The sequence below is a fragment of the Rhinolophus sinicus genome, chromosome 16, assembly GCF_057876585.1.
Source record: "Rhinolophus sinicus isolate RSI-liver-muscle chromosome 16, RSI-T2T, whole genome shotgun sequence".
NCBI lineage: Eukaryota > Metazoa > Chordata > Mammalia > Chiroptera > Rhinolophidae > Rhinolophus > Rhinolophus sinicus.
Window position 1 is genome coordinate 130,527,772 of NC_142516.1, and position 13,858 is coordinate 130,541,629.

At 37.0% G+C, this 13,858-nt stretch overlaps 1 pseudogene; it reads left to right on the top strand.

Moving 5' to 3' along the window:
• LOC109456077 (large ribosomal subunit protein uL15 pseudogene) overlaps window positions 1-11,729 on the top strand; it is a 72,221-nt pseudogene extending 60,492 nt beyond the window's left edge.
• The last annotated feature ends 2,129 nt before the right edge of the window (window positions 11,730-13,858 follow it).

The window sequence follows — 13,858 nt, forward strand, 5'->3', positions numbered from 1 at the left end:
TAGCATCCTTAGTAGAGAGGGGCTGAAACTAATTCTCGTCTCGGTTAAAAATTCCAAGAGAGAACACTGATTGTCTTGCTTTGGGTTCCAAAGTTCCTTTTTGTCGATCAAAAATCAATAGTGATTAGAAGGTCAGGCTCTCTCTTTTATATTGTGTGTATGTGTTTGTGTTTTGTGTATGTGCCTTTAATTACACAAACATACACACAACATCTCTCCTCCATCTATTTGATCTATTTAATCTTAATTCTTTGGATAATTCTGTGAGGTAGATGTCAATACTTGCATCTCACAGATGGGGAAATAAACACATAGAGATGTTAAAATATATCAGGAAGGTCATATACCTAAAATGTTGGTGCCACAATTTGAACCAAGTTTGTCAAGGCTTTGTTCCTTTCCCTAAACAACACTTCTTCTTTTAGCATTTTCTCGCCTAAGAATTTCAGAACTATATTATTCCTATATGTTAGATTTCCTCGAATTTTTCCAGATAAAACATTTTCTGAAGCCATCTTAAACACACTTGTCCCTGAAATCTGAATAATTGGATATTCTCTCTCAGATCCAGGGCTTTCATTACCACAATTTATGTATTAGCTCCTTTTTGCTCCACACCACTAATTCTCTGCTTTTCTTCAGGCGTTCTAATGTCTAATTTTCAACAGTTTTCCTCCAAATGAAAATCACTATTGGTATGGTAAGCATTTGGAGTTTTATTATTGATTTATGCCTTGGGTGAAGAGGTTAATTAAATGTGAATTTTAAGCCGACAACATGATTAGGAGAGTGAAGCAACTGGAATTCATGAATACTTCCAGAGCCATTAAAACTATTTAAAATGAACAATGACTGAAGGTGGGGGAATGGAGGTGGGGTGGGGAGACAGACCAGCCCTCTGTTATTTGTGACTGGCTTAATGAAATTCTGAAGAATAACAAAATCTTTCCAAGGCTTTTTATTTTGCATTTATATTGACATTAGCATGGAATATAATACATTCCTAATAAACCACTCTTCCATATTCTCTTTGTTTCTTCTGTTTCCAATTGCATCATAGAACCCTGAGTTTACCAAATCAACACACCAGACTGAAAGGAGGGGGATGGATTACCAAACCTTAGAGAGTCCTCAAGATAACTTTGTAAAGCTTGAGAAAGATATATAGACTTAGCATCATCATTCTCCCTGTGTTTTCATGAAGACCTTTTGGAGGTCATAATACGAAAACCTGAATCAAGGGTAGAGCTTATCTTAAAAGGTTGCAGAAAAATCATTACACAGCAACAATTGATATCAGGAAGTGTGGAATCTGGCTTTGGTTTCAACCTAAATTATAATTCCTCTAAATACAAATAATGGTGGATTTTACACACCATTTATAACAACTGATTAACTGTCCACTATGTCCCTCCTCTAGATCGCAGGGACATACTGGACAGTTAATCCGTTCTGATTAATGATCAATTAAGTTCTAGTATTCTAGGAGATTTCAAAAAATAAATGACAATGATTATGGCATAATCATTGCTATAAAAACATAGGCAAAACGTTTAGATCAAGAAGGATAGTTATTCAAGAAAACTGAAAAATTACAAAGTATATTAAATAATTACATTGCCATAGAAAAGTCATCTATTTCAGAAACAAAGCAAATGATTTGTGACACTTCAGTGCTGTTGCAAAAATATATCCTAAACACTAAACATAATATTTATTGTGTTTTAATTTGCAATGGGCATAGTCCTGCTAACAAATAGATCAGTAACTACAATGCAGGTTATAGAAATGATGCAACTGGCTAAATGGTGCAGTCACACCTCAGAATCAATCTTAGAACACTAAAGAAAGATATTGTCATTGTGATTCCTTTCAGGAAAATATTTATTGTGCCAAGAGAGCAGAAAACATGCAGATCTATATACTGAGTTGGATTCAAAGACTCAGCAAAATGCAAGTTAAAAATCAGCCTAAAAATCAGATATTTCAGCTGAAAGAGATTAAAAATCCTGACAAATGCTAAGCAAATAGCTAGATAAGGCCAAGGAAAGGAAGACTGAATTATTTTCCTGTTCCAGACCGTGAAGCCATACACTACAGCATTGCGAAAGGCCATGCATTTCACATGCACAGGACAATGAGAACAGCTAGGCTCTGGTAAATGAGATACTGACTTCTGTTTTAAAAGTTACAGCAGATCAAGTCCTAAGGCAGTTGGTTCCAAGTCCAAGTCATGCCTGCCTGCTTCAGAGTGGTTTAGGACTCAAAGAATCTTGGCAGAGTTTTGCTTACTGGAGAGGCTAACTGGTAGAACTTTAGGTGGCTCAGAATTACCAGAATGATAAAAGAAATGCAATCTCCCTTTCACTCCAGGAGACTCCTTTGTGTTCACAGTGGGTGTCACACATGTGCTTCTGATACAGTCCCAACCCCCACCTTTGCCACTCTCTGTACTGGGCTCCAGCGTCCAGTCTCACCTTCACACATGGGCCACAGTGTATACCTCCTATAGGTCTGAGGCAGCATGCATATCCTTAGAGCAGTGTTTCTCAGCCTCAGCACTGTTGGCTTTTGGGGCAATAGTTCTTTATTTTGAGGGTTTTCTCTGCATTACAGGATATTTAGTATCATCACTGGACTTTACCCACTAGATTCCAGTAGCACTCCAAATGTGACAATAAAAATGTCTTCATATGTTGCCAAATATCCCTTGGAGGGGCAAGAATGGTCTGCCCTGGCTAAGAACCACTGCTTTAGAGGTTGCTACCTTTAATACATGGGCTTGGGAATCCAACTCTCAGCCTAGTCCAACCGATTTGTATACAAAATCTGATAATTAAGTTTGCGAACATGTTGTACCAACGTTGCAAATCTTTTTTGATATCAGAATTCATTCAATTCATTCAATAATGAATGAATAATTCATTATTCATTATGAATTTGTATCAACTGGACAAACAGTTAACCAAGTTTACCATTTGGAAATGCTGAAAAGGCTGTGTGAAAAGTTAGATGACCTGAACTTTTCGCCAACAATTCATGGCTCTTGCATCATGACAATGCACCAGCTCACATGTCACCATCTGTGAGGGAGTTTTTAGCCAGTAAACAAATAACTGTATTGGAACACTCTCCCTACTCACCTGCTCTGGTCCCCAATGACTTCTTTCTTAACCCAAAGATAAAGAAAATGTTGAAAGGAAAACATTTTGGTGATATTCAGGACATCATGGGAAATACGTCGACAGCTCTGATGGTCATTCCAGAAAAAGAGGTCCAAAATTGCTTTGAAGGGTAGACTAGGTGCTGGCATTGGTGCATAGCTTCCCAAGGGGAGTACTTCGAAGGTGACCATAGTGATATTCAACAATGAGGTATGCAGCACTTTTTCTAGGATGAATTCACGAATTTAATTGTCTGACTTCGTACTTATCAAGATAGTAAAGGACACTTGAAGGTTAAAGCATATTTTAAGCCAGAAAAATATTGCAACTGACTACTAGATGTGTCTATTCTCAGGACCCAGAAGCCCATCCCCTTGAGTCTCTAACAGGAGACCTCTCTAGGTAACTACACAGTAACCTCCATGCCCAACTAGAGGGATGCTTTATTGTAGATTTCCCCACCAGCTAAAAGTATGCTTAAGCTTTTCTATATTTCTAGCAGACTAATCTCAATGGAGTCAGGGTTAGAGAAAATACAGTTTTCTCCTCATCTTCAGTGTCATAAATCCATTTTCCAGGCTCTGATTCATTTTAGGGAAGTCAACAGTCTGAATGTCTTCCCCCTTTTGGGGAAACCCTAACCTCCACCCATGTGTGTGGCCTTACTACATGTTCTTAACAGACAAATACTTCAGAACAGAATAGTATACAAATACACATAAAGCAGCAAGTGGGTAGCTTTTCCATATCTTTTCCTCCTAAATTCTAGAAGTAAGTGGCAACTTTTTTCATTTGTGACATTTGGGACAATTCCTCCCCCTGTGGAGGAATTAAACTACATGGTGACAAAGTGTAATACAGGATCAAAGTATGGTACTTATAGGAGAGATATTTCATGTCAGTGAAAGAAAGGAGATTCTAATGTTTGGAGCTATTCAAGATGCAACGGAAGGCAGTACGCTTCAAACCCTTTGGATACTTCAACCAGAAGTTGGGTTATAAAGAAAGATGCATTGACTAGGTGGTTGTTCAAGATTATCCTTTGGTTATATGACACTGTGGACACTAGAAGATAATTAGAACATCACACAGCCCCCAAAGCCAAAATTTCAAGATCTTACCCTTAGGAAAACAGCCTACTTTTTTGATTCATCTGAACAGCAGGTGCCCTTTGAACAATATTCAGATTCATTAACAAGTGTCAAGAGACCAGTTCTTTGTCTTATTTTGGCATGAGTGTGTGTGTGTGTGTGTGTGTGTGTGTGTGTGTGTGTGTGAGAGAGAGAGAGAGAGAGAGAGAGGCAGAGAGAGACAGAGTGAAATTGAATTCAGTTCACAAGTGATAATTAATCAATTTGGAATCATGATTTTTATTTTTTTTTAAATAATTATAGTGATATTGTGAAAATGGTAAAATTACTGCAAGTCCATGGGTATACAGAAGATAAGGATGTGTCTTAGTTTGGAGAATAGTAAAGCACATATCTTCCATTGTGTCTCTTCTACTATGGGAAGGCCACTCCTCCTCAGCAATTAGACCTATGCGAAGAGCATCACCTCCCTCTGCCAACAGGCTGTCTGTCCAAAGAGAGTAAAAGTGAGGACCTCAAAAGTCTGCTTAGTGTTCATACCTGTAGCTTCTAAATCTATAAGGAGGTTGTGAGGGTGAAGGATTTTGGCAAAGAAGAGAAGAGGGAGGAAGCATGCTGCTAGAAGCTTGGTAAAGAAAGGATGAGTATACAAGGCAGGGAAAGACACAGAATAGAGATTGAATTCATATTTGATTTAGTTTTTGCCTGAATCAATGGCCAGAGAGATTGAAATGTTTACTATATTATGTTTCCAACTATTTCTCCTCATCCCCTAGGTTACTTTTCTTCAGCTCTGGACCCAGCAATGAACTTGGCTTTCTTAAGCATATCTTGTGCAAATCTTTACAACAATGCACCATGAAAATCAGCAATAAAATGTTACTTTTTCTCCTTGCTCTGGAAACAGTGTGCGTGGGTGTTTCAACTACATAAAGAGCGTTGTCTGAACCATTTCCATCCTATAATATGCTATTGATATTTGTTTTCTGGTGACTAGTGGAGAAAAACATGTTTTTGGTTTTGTTGATTTCCCAGCCTCTAGAATATTTATTTATCCATTGAAAAGTTAGATTTAGAAAGAGCAAGTCTCTTGGAATACCTGCTCTCAAGATAACTGGAAAGAAGCACAAATAGAAACTTCCGACAGCATATTAATAATCAGAAATTTTAAAGCTTTGAGAGGAAAATGCAGAAGCAAAATTGCTTTCTGTGTTCGTTTTATCTACACTCTACCTAAGAACTCTTTTGATTTTGCCACTGATTTACAACACTAAACAAAGAGAAAATCTTGTGGTTATACATGGCTTATTATATATAGCTCAGTTGAACTGCTCAGGCCAAAATTCCTCTTACACAACTGAATTATTGAATTATTTGCAATGGATTTCTGCATCAAGCAGCAAGCAGATAATTACTAAATGTCACTAATTTTTTGTCCATAAGCATACATAAACTTATTGAATTGGATTAACTAATAGAAGAGGAAATATTTAGCAAACAGTTGCTTAAAAGACACTGTGGGTAATACAAAGTCCAATTTGGAAGGTCTCTGAACTCAAGTTTTCCTGCCTATGCTCATCAGAAAAGTGAGGAAAGCCCTGACAAAAATCATTTTACTTAATGGCATCAATAAAATCTCATTAGTTTAGCCTTTAACAACTGAAAGATTTTGACATTTCGGAGTAAGGGTTTTACTACATCTGAGGTCTGATACTCTGACAAAGGCATGTTGTCCCTTTCCCAGGAGTCATGTACAATTTTGACTCTAAAAATTGTCATCAGAGATTATGACAGAGTATTTTAAAATTCTCAATCATTATGGCTCAAACAATTTTGCTAATTTCTAAAAAAAGGAAACATCATCAAAAGATGAAATTTAAATTTGATAACTAAGGAGGGAGTTCAATCCACTCTTGGAAATTTACCAAGAGTAACAAGACCCATTACTATAGTAGATAAAACAGGATGATTGATTAAACCTGTTAAAATACCGTCAACATAAAGTTCATGATCAGTTAACGTAGAATTTATTTTTATACTCTTGCAACACACACACACACACACACACACACACACACACACACAATGTCTATTCATTGTTGGACTAGAGGGGGGAAAAAAAAAGGCTTTCCCTGACTTTTTCCCTTTGTATGTTGGTGTCTATTTTTCCTGATATATATAACAGATTCATTCTGTTAATTATTAGAGTAGCTTTCAAGGAAAAAATTTAAACTAAATTAAAGCAGAAATTCTTCGTAGTTCAAATTTAATTACAGAGTAGCTGTCAATTCTCACATGAAACATGTCGAAAACTGACACTCGCAGGGTGTATGTACTGTTAGCCTGCCTTGTGTTGGGGTATATTTATAAATATCCCATTCATCAAACTAGATTTCAAATTACTAGAGAGTAAGAATTGCATTATTGCATTTTTTATATATTTTTTATTTCTCCCTAACTTACTGACTATGACTTAGAAGGTGCTCAATAAATATAACATAAATGTGGTTTCATACTGGCTCCAAAGAAGAATTCTAAAAATATAAGATTTTTAATGATTGTTGGCATTAGCTGAATAAGTTTAAAACCTTCCAAATTTACTTCTGTAAAACACTTAAATAATTATCTATACATGTAAGATAAAACAAATAGTATTACTTATCTGCTAAACCAGTCTTTATTTTTTTGGTGACATCTCCTATGGTGTTTTTTAATAATAGAAACAAATATATTCTTTGGCACATTTAATCTGGTCTGTGGGACTCAATAGCTCAAACTGAATTCAAATTTGGGCTCTATCACTTACTAGTTGTATATACTTGGGCATCTTACTTAACCTTCCAAAACCTCAGTTTTCTCATCTGTAAAAAGGAGATATTAAATATTCCTTAGAATTAAATTCAATTAAATTGAAAAGTGAAGTTAAAGGAGGTGACATGCAAATTATCTAACACAGATCTCGCCATTTAGTAAAGCTTCATGAGTAGTTGCTCCTTACCTTGCTTCAGATCAAAACACATTTTAAAAGAAATGCCATTGTATTTCTATGAAAACTGAGGGTTATTGGAACAAATTCATCTTCTCTGTTCATTATAGCAGATACAGTCATCCCTCTAACTGTAAATACTCTTCTATAATAGCTATTGTATGCAGCTGAAAGTAATAAAACTGTATTTGCTTTTTAAACATCCATAATTGTGGCTTTTTGTAAGCATTTTATTTTGGCCTCTATATGACTAATATTTTCTGTATAATATCTTGTGATTTGTTGCTGCAATATTTTTCTGTGTATTTATCCGCTACCAATCATTCAGAATTAAGAGGTTCATTTAACTGAAATTAGAATGGAAACTCTCTGAGGTCTTCTGTTTGCTTGGTCAGTATCTTATTCATGAGTCTCTACATAAATTTTGACAGGATAATAATTCTAGCAATTCTGTCAATGCAGAGATAGAATGCTGAGTGAGCTCTGCAGTTTAAAATGTATATCCTAAATTGTCAAGGCTGTTAGATTTAAAGCGTTTGACTTTGGGAAAGATTTGGACAGAATTTGATAGACAACTACTAACCCAGGCCTAGAACTCAATTCACCTCTGAAATGAGAAAGGTTCCATTTCCTTTCTTGTCCCTCCCCCATTCCCACTTCCGCAACCTCATTTCTCCACCTGGTCCAAGGACCAATCACCCAGTAGACAGACGATACATTGAGAATGTGCAGTGGGTGAGCTGACTCAGGAGAAATGCCCCTCTCTCCGGTGGAGGGGTGGTTTTCATTCCATTTCAAGCTGGACTTGAAATCAATATGTCATTATAAACACATATGGTGCAGGGAGAGACAGGAAGTGGATACACACCCAGGATGAAGTAATTTGGAAATATTAGTTACTTTGAAATGTGCTGCACACCAAGGAGACATGAACATTTCACAGTGGATTGCTTTGCCTCAATCAATGTCCTTTCTTTTTCTCACTTGAAGCAGTTTTATAGAGAATCATGCTTACTTGTTTGGGAAAAGTTCAAATTCTAGTAACATTTTCTGACTGCTTGTCCAGCTCCCAACCTCTAATTGTTTACTTTTAACTGCAACCCACACGATATGCTGCAGGGACAAAATCCCTAGTAAAATTAAAATAAAGGAGGGGGAGGAAATGAGTGCTTCATTGCATCCTACAAGTAATGGAGTTTTGCACTCAATTGTTTTTCAGCAGCATAACTATCTGGAGGGTAAACCCTTTGGTAATGTTCTCATTCCTATTACCCCCTCAAAAATGCAATAAGCTCATATGACAAGCATGCAATGATACATAAAATTGAGAAAGGTGCCAGAGAAGAATTTACAAAAGTTTCCTCTAGCTTTTCATGCCATTCAGTCTTCCATAGATCTCCCTCAATTTTTTTTCCTATTTAAATTAAGGTACTTTGAACCATCCTACCCCAATTCTTCAATTTCCAAACTTCTTTTGGATACAAAAGCTATCTTGCTCCCTGTTCACACGTAGAAAACATTTTTTAATTTGTTTTTGCTTTCCAAGATATCCCCACTCCTCTATCTTCAAACATGCCCCCAATTTAATGAGCTGTATCTTTTATAACTTTATGGCTATTCTGACCCCCTATACATAAAGTATTTTGCTTTATTTCCTAAAAGTGAAGATACCTTGTGTGCTGATCCAGCTTTATTCTCTCATTTGATTGGGGACTGAAGTTTACACTTTGGAACTTGAATGGAGGCCAGCTAACTGATCTATATGGGGAATGAATATGTAACCCCATCTTTATTAACATCATGTTCCAACTAATTGATTCACCTGGTCCTAATCTAGGCTGGTTTATCTTGGCATTCTATTCCCAGTAGTACTTCTAATATATGTTTTAAAGGCTTGGAGGATAAACATATTGAGGCCTTTTATGGAAAAATATTTTAAGAAGGAACACAACTATTTGTTGAAGTGCTTTTAAAAGATTTGCATTAAAACTGTTTGTTGAAACACCACTAACTTAAGGTTGCTAAATCTTTGGTCTGCATGTAGAAATAAACATTTTAAACATAAATCTGTTTAGTAAAGATTAGCTTGACTTCAAACAACTTTACAATCCTTTATCCTTGTTAGTTGGTGCAGTTGCTTACCGTAGCAATTCAGTCAAAAATGAAGAGACTTTGGCTATCTAGATGGACCTAATACTAAATGCAAAATTTAAGACATACTCTGTTGTTTTGTTAGCAAAATTTAGCCAATTTTAGAAGTCCACATATTTTAAAGAAATTAACTGCCTAGCAAATCTCCAAAGATTGGTTTTAAATTCCAGTTACTCTTGCATATTATTTTTATTCATTCATTCATGCGTGCATCCAATATGTACTGAGTAATTGCAAAGTAGTTCTGTGCTAAGAACTATGTGAAGATCTAGTGGGAGAACTGAGACATATGCAAACAACCATAACATAGACAGAACACGATACTGATAGGGTAGCTAGATAGATATAAATGAGTAGCAGAAGAAGAGACCTAGCTCAGTTAGAAAGCCCCTTGCTGCAGCTCCAGCTTAGGTCAAGACCTCTTGCAGCCGCCCTCACATAGGGCACAAATGTCTTACTAGCCCAGCAGGATTCCAGGCTTACACATGCCCTAAATCAAAGGGATGTAGAAGCTAGAGAGAGAGAGAAACCATCCTGCTTATCAGAATGTACACCCTGCTTCTCAGGGCCATTGTAATGAGCTCCGACAACCTTGGGGGCAAGAAGGGAATATGAGGCATGCCAGTGGGGAAAATAAAAGGTATTGTGGGGGGTAGGAGAGAGACAATTCTACCCACAGAAGTAAAAAATCTTCTCGCACAATATAAGGTGGGGCTGCTTCCCTTTCTGGGGTCAGTCCACTCCATATCTGGGAGTGTACTTGCTTTTACTAATAAACTTCTTGCTATTATTTGCTGCACAAACTCTATCTCTTGACAGAATTCTTTCCTTCAAGAAGACAAAGAGCTGAGGTACAATGTCATTCCTGGTAACAGTACAGCTCACCAGAAAAGCATAGAGGACTGTGAATATTCATAAAATGAAAAAAAGTAAATTCTAGATGGGGAAGACTAAGAATGATTCCATGGGGTGGATTACTTTGCCCATCATATAAAGAAAAAGAATGTGGACACATCCAAAAGGGTAGGAAAAGGAGACAAAACTACGTGAATCAGTCAGAGCAAAAAGACCCTGGTAGGAATTGGCCTTAATGGTTTAAATGAAGAACAATATATAGAGAAGTAATTGGAGATAAAATTTAAATTGAGCACTTAGAGTAATGAGTCTTGAAAATCAGGTTAACTTTCTTTGGATGGTAATAGAACAAAATTCAAAAGAATTAAAAAAAAATTGTTTTTGCTTGTTTTTTATTTATTAAATTTATTGGGGTGCCATTGGTCAGTAAAGTTATATAGGTTTCAAGTGTGCATTTCTATAATACATCATCTATGTATCACGTTGTGTGCTTACCACCCAGAGTCAGTTCTTCTTCCATCACCATATATTTGATCCCCTTTACCCTCATCTACTATCCCTCTTGCCCCCTCACCCTTTAGTAACCACTAAACTATTGTCTATTTCTATTGAGTTTTTGTTTCTTTGTTTGTTTGTCTTGTTCCTTTGTTGCTTTCAGTTTTATATCCCACATATTTGGTCCTTGACTTTCTCTGTCTAACTTATTTTACTTAGCATAATAATCTCAAGGTCCATCCATGTTGTCACAAATGGCAGTATTTCATTTTTTCTTATGGCTGAGTATTATTCCATTGTGTTCAAAGAGGATTCTATAAATTTGACCTCAAAGGCAAGGGAAATAAAAGCAAAAATAAATGAATGTGACTACATCAAACTTAAAAGCTTCTACACAGCAAAAGAAACCATCAACAAAACAAAGAGTCAACCAACTGAATGGGAGAAGAATTTGCAAACAACACCTCCGATAAGGGGCTAATATCTAAAATACATTAAAAAAAAAAACCTCATACAGCTCTTTAATATTGACTGTCAACTTGCCATCCAGACTGAGGAAGACCCCAGAAACTTAGGGGCCACATGAGCCATGGCCACGGCTGCATCGGCAAGCACCAGAAACACCCACGATGCCGAGCTAATGCTGGTGGCATGCACTACCACAAGATCAACTTTGACAAATATCACCCAGATTATTTTGGGAAAGCTGGTATGAGGCATTACCACTTAAAGAGGAATCAGAACTTCTGCCCAACTGTCAACCTTATTAAACTGTGGACCTTGGTCAGTGAGCAGACATGGGTAAATGTTGCCAAAAACAAGACTTGAGCTGCTCCTATCACAGACATGGTGCGATCGGACTACTGCAAAGTTCTAGGGAAGGGAAAGCTCTCAAAGCAGACTGTCATCCTGAAGGCCAAATTATTCACCAGAAGACCTGTGGAAAAGATTAAGGGTGTTGGAGGGGCCTGTGTCCTGGTAGCTTGAAGGCACATGGAAGGAAGTTCATTAAAGCTCAAGTGTTTTTCTCAAAAAAAAAAAAAAAAAGAAAAGAAAAGAAAAGAAAAAAGAAAAAGGAACTTGTACAACTCAACAACAAAAAACCAAATAATCCAAATAAAAATCAGGCAGAGGACCTAAACAGACACTTCTCCCAAGAAGACATACCAAATGGCCAACAGATACTGTGTTTCCCCGAAAATAAGACCTAGCTGGACCATCAGCTCTAAAGCATCTTTTCTTTTCTTTTTTTAAGATTTTATTGGGGAAGGGGAACAGGACTTTATTGGGGAAGAGTGTATACTTCCAGGACTTTTTCCAAGTCAAGTTGTTGTCCTTTCAGTCTTAGTTGTGGAGGGCGCAGCTCAGCTCCAGGTCCAGTTGCAGTTGCTAGTTGCAGGGGGCACAGCCCACCATCCCTTGTGGGAGTCTAACTGGCAACCTTGTAGTTGAAAGGACGTGCTCCAACCAACTGAGCCATCCGGGAGCTCAGAGGCAGCTCAGCTCAAGGTGCTGTGTTCAATCTTAGTTGCAGGGGATGGAGCCCACCATCCCTTGCGGGAATTGAGGAGTCAAACCTTGTAGTTGAGAGCCCACTGGCCCATGTGGGAATCGAACCGGCAACCTTCGGCGTTAGGAGCTCCAACCGCCTGAGCGACTGGGCCAGCCCCTCTAATGCGTCTTTTGGAGCAAAAATTAATATAAGACCTATATTATATTATATTATATTATATTATATTATATTATATTATATATTATATATTATATATATATTAATTATGTTATGTTATGTTATGTTGTATTATATTATAAATACATGGTTTTATGTTATATTAAAATAAGACTGGATCTTATATTAACTTTTGCTCCAAAAGACGCATTAGAGCTGATGGTCCAGCTAGGTCTTACTTTCAGGGAAACACAGTATATGAAAGAATGCTCAACTTCACTAGCTATTAGGAAAATACAAATCAAAACCACAATGAGATATAACCTCATATCTGTTAAAATGGCTATCATCAACAAGACAAATAATAACCAATGTTGGAGATGCTATGGAGAAAAAGGAACCCTTATACACTGTTGGTGGGGATGTGAACTGGTTCAGCTGCTATAGAAACAGTATGGAGGTACCTCAAAAAATTAAGAATAGAATTACCATATAATCTTCTGATTACTTTTTAGCAAGAAAATTATATGGGGATCAAAAAATCATGAAATTGCTAGCTTCAAAAAGTCTAGTAAATCAATCTAGGTGAAAAGTAAAGAGGTTCTGAATAAAGTAGCACAGCGGAAACAAAACGGAAGAAACAAATTAAGACATGGTATAACTGAAACTGTGAGGACATCATAGACCAAGTTTTAGGGGGACGAAGGCAGAAACAAAACAAGCTCCATATTGTTTATAGAGCAGCACAAATTAAAAAAAAACAAAAACAGAAAAATGGAGAGGAAAATTACTTCAAATGCTCTGTCATTCAAATATTCCCCCAATAGAGGGTATATGGTCTGTTCTTGGATCACTCAAATGTATTAAACTGGTTTCAAGTGAAGGGCCATTTACTCTGAAGTCTCTGATTGTTTTAATATGAAAACTGACAATCCACTGATCCACTGGAGCAAGGATGTCTACCTGTTCACCACAACAAGCTCTGATAAAGGTCAATTGAAGGCATTCTTGTGTTTCCTGCTTCATGACAATGATGAGGTCTTGGCTTGCAGGCTTTACAGAACTGGATATTTTATAAATTATATTTATCCAAGAACTCCATGCATAAGTGTCATACAGAATGCTAGTTTCTGCCTCCAAGAAGCTGACTAACCCACAGGAAAGGAGACCATCTTTCCTTCACTTCAGTTCCTCACCACCTACTCAGGCCATAACCCACTGCAATCTGAGTTTTGTCCCCACCATTCAGCTGAAACACCTGTTTCAAGTTATATGAATATGGGCACCACATTGAATAGCTTCCTCTTGATTCTCATTTACTTTATCTGTGGTATTTGCAATCCTGATCACCTTCCTGGCCTCTGATCTACTTCATCCCTTACTCATCAGCCCTCCCCCAGCATTTTCAGTGCTGACACAAAACGTATACTTTTTTTTTTTTTTTTCT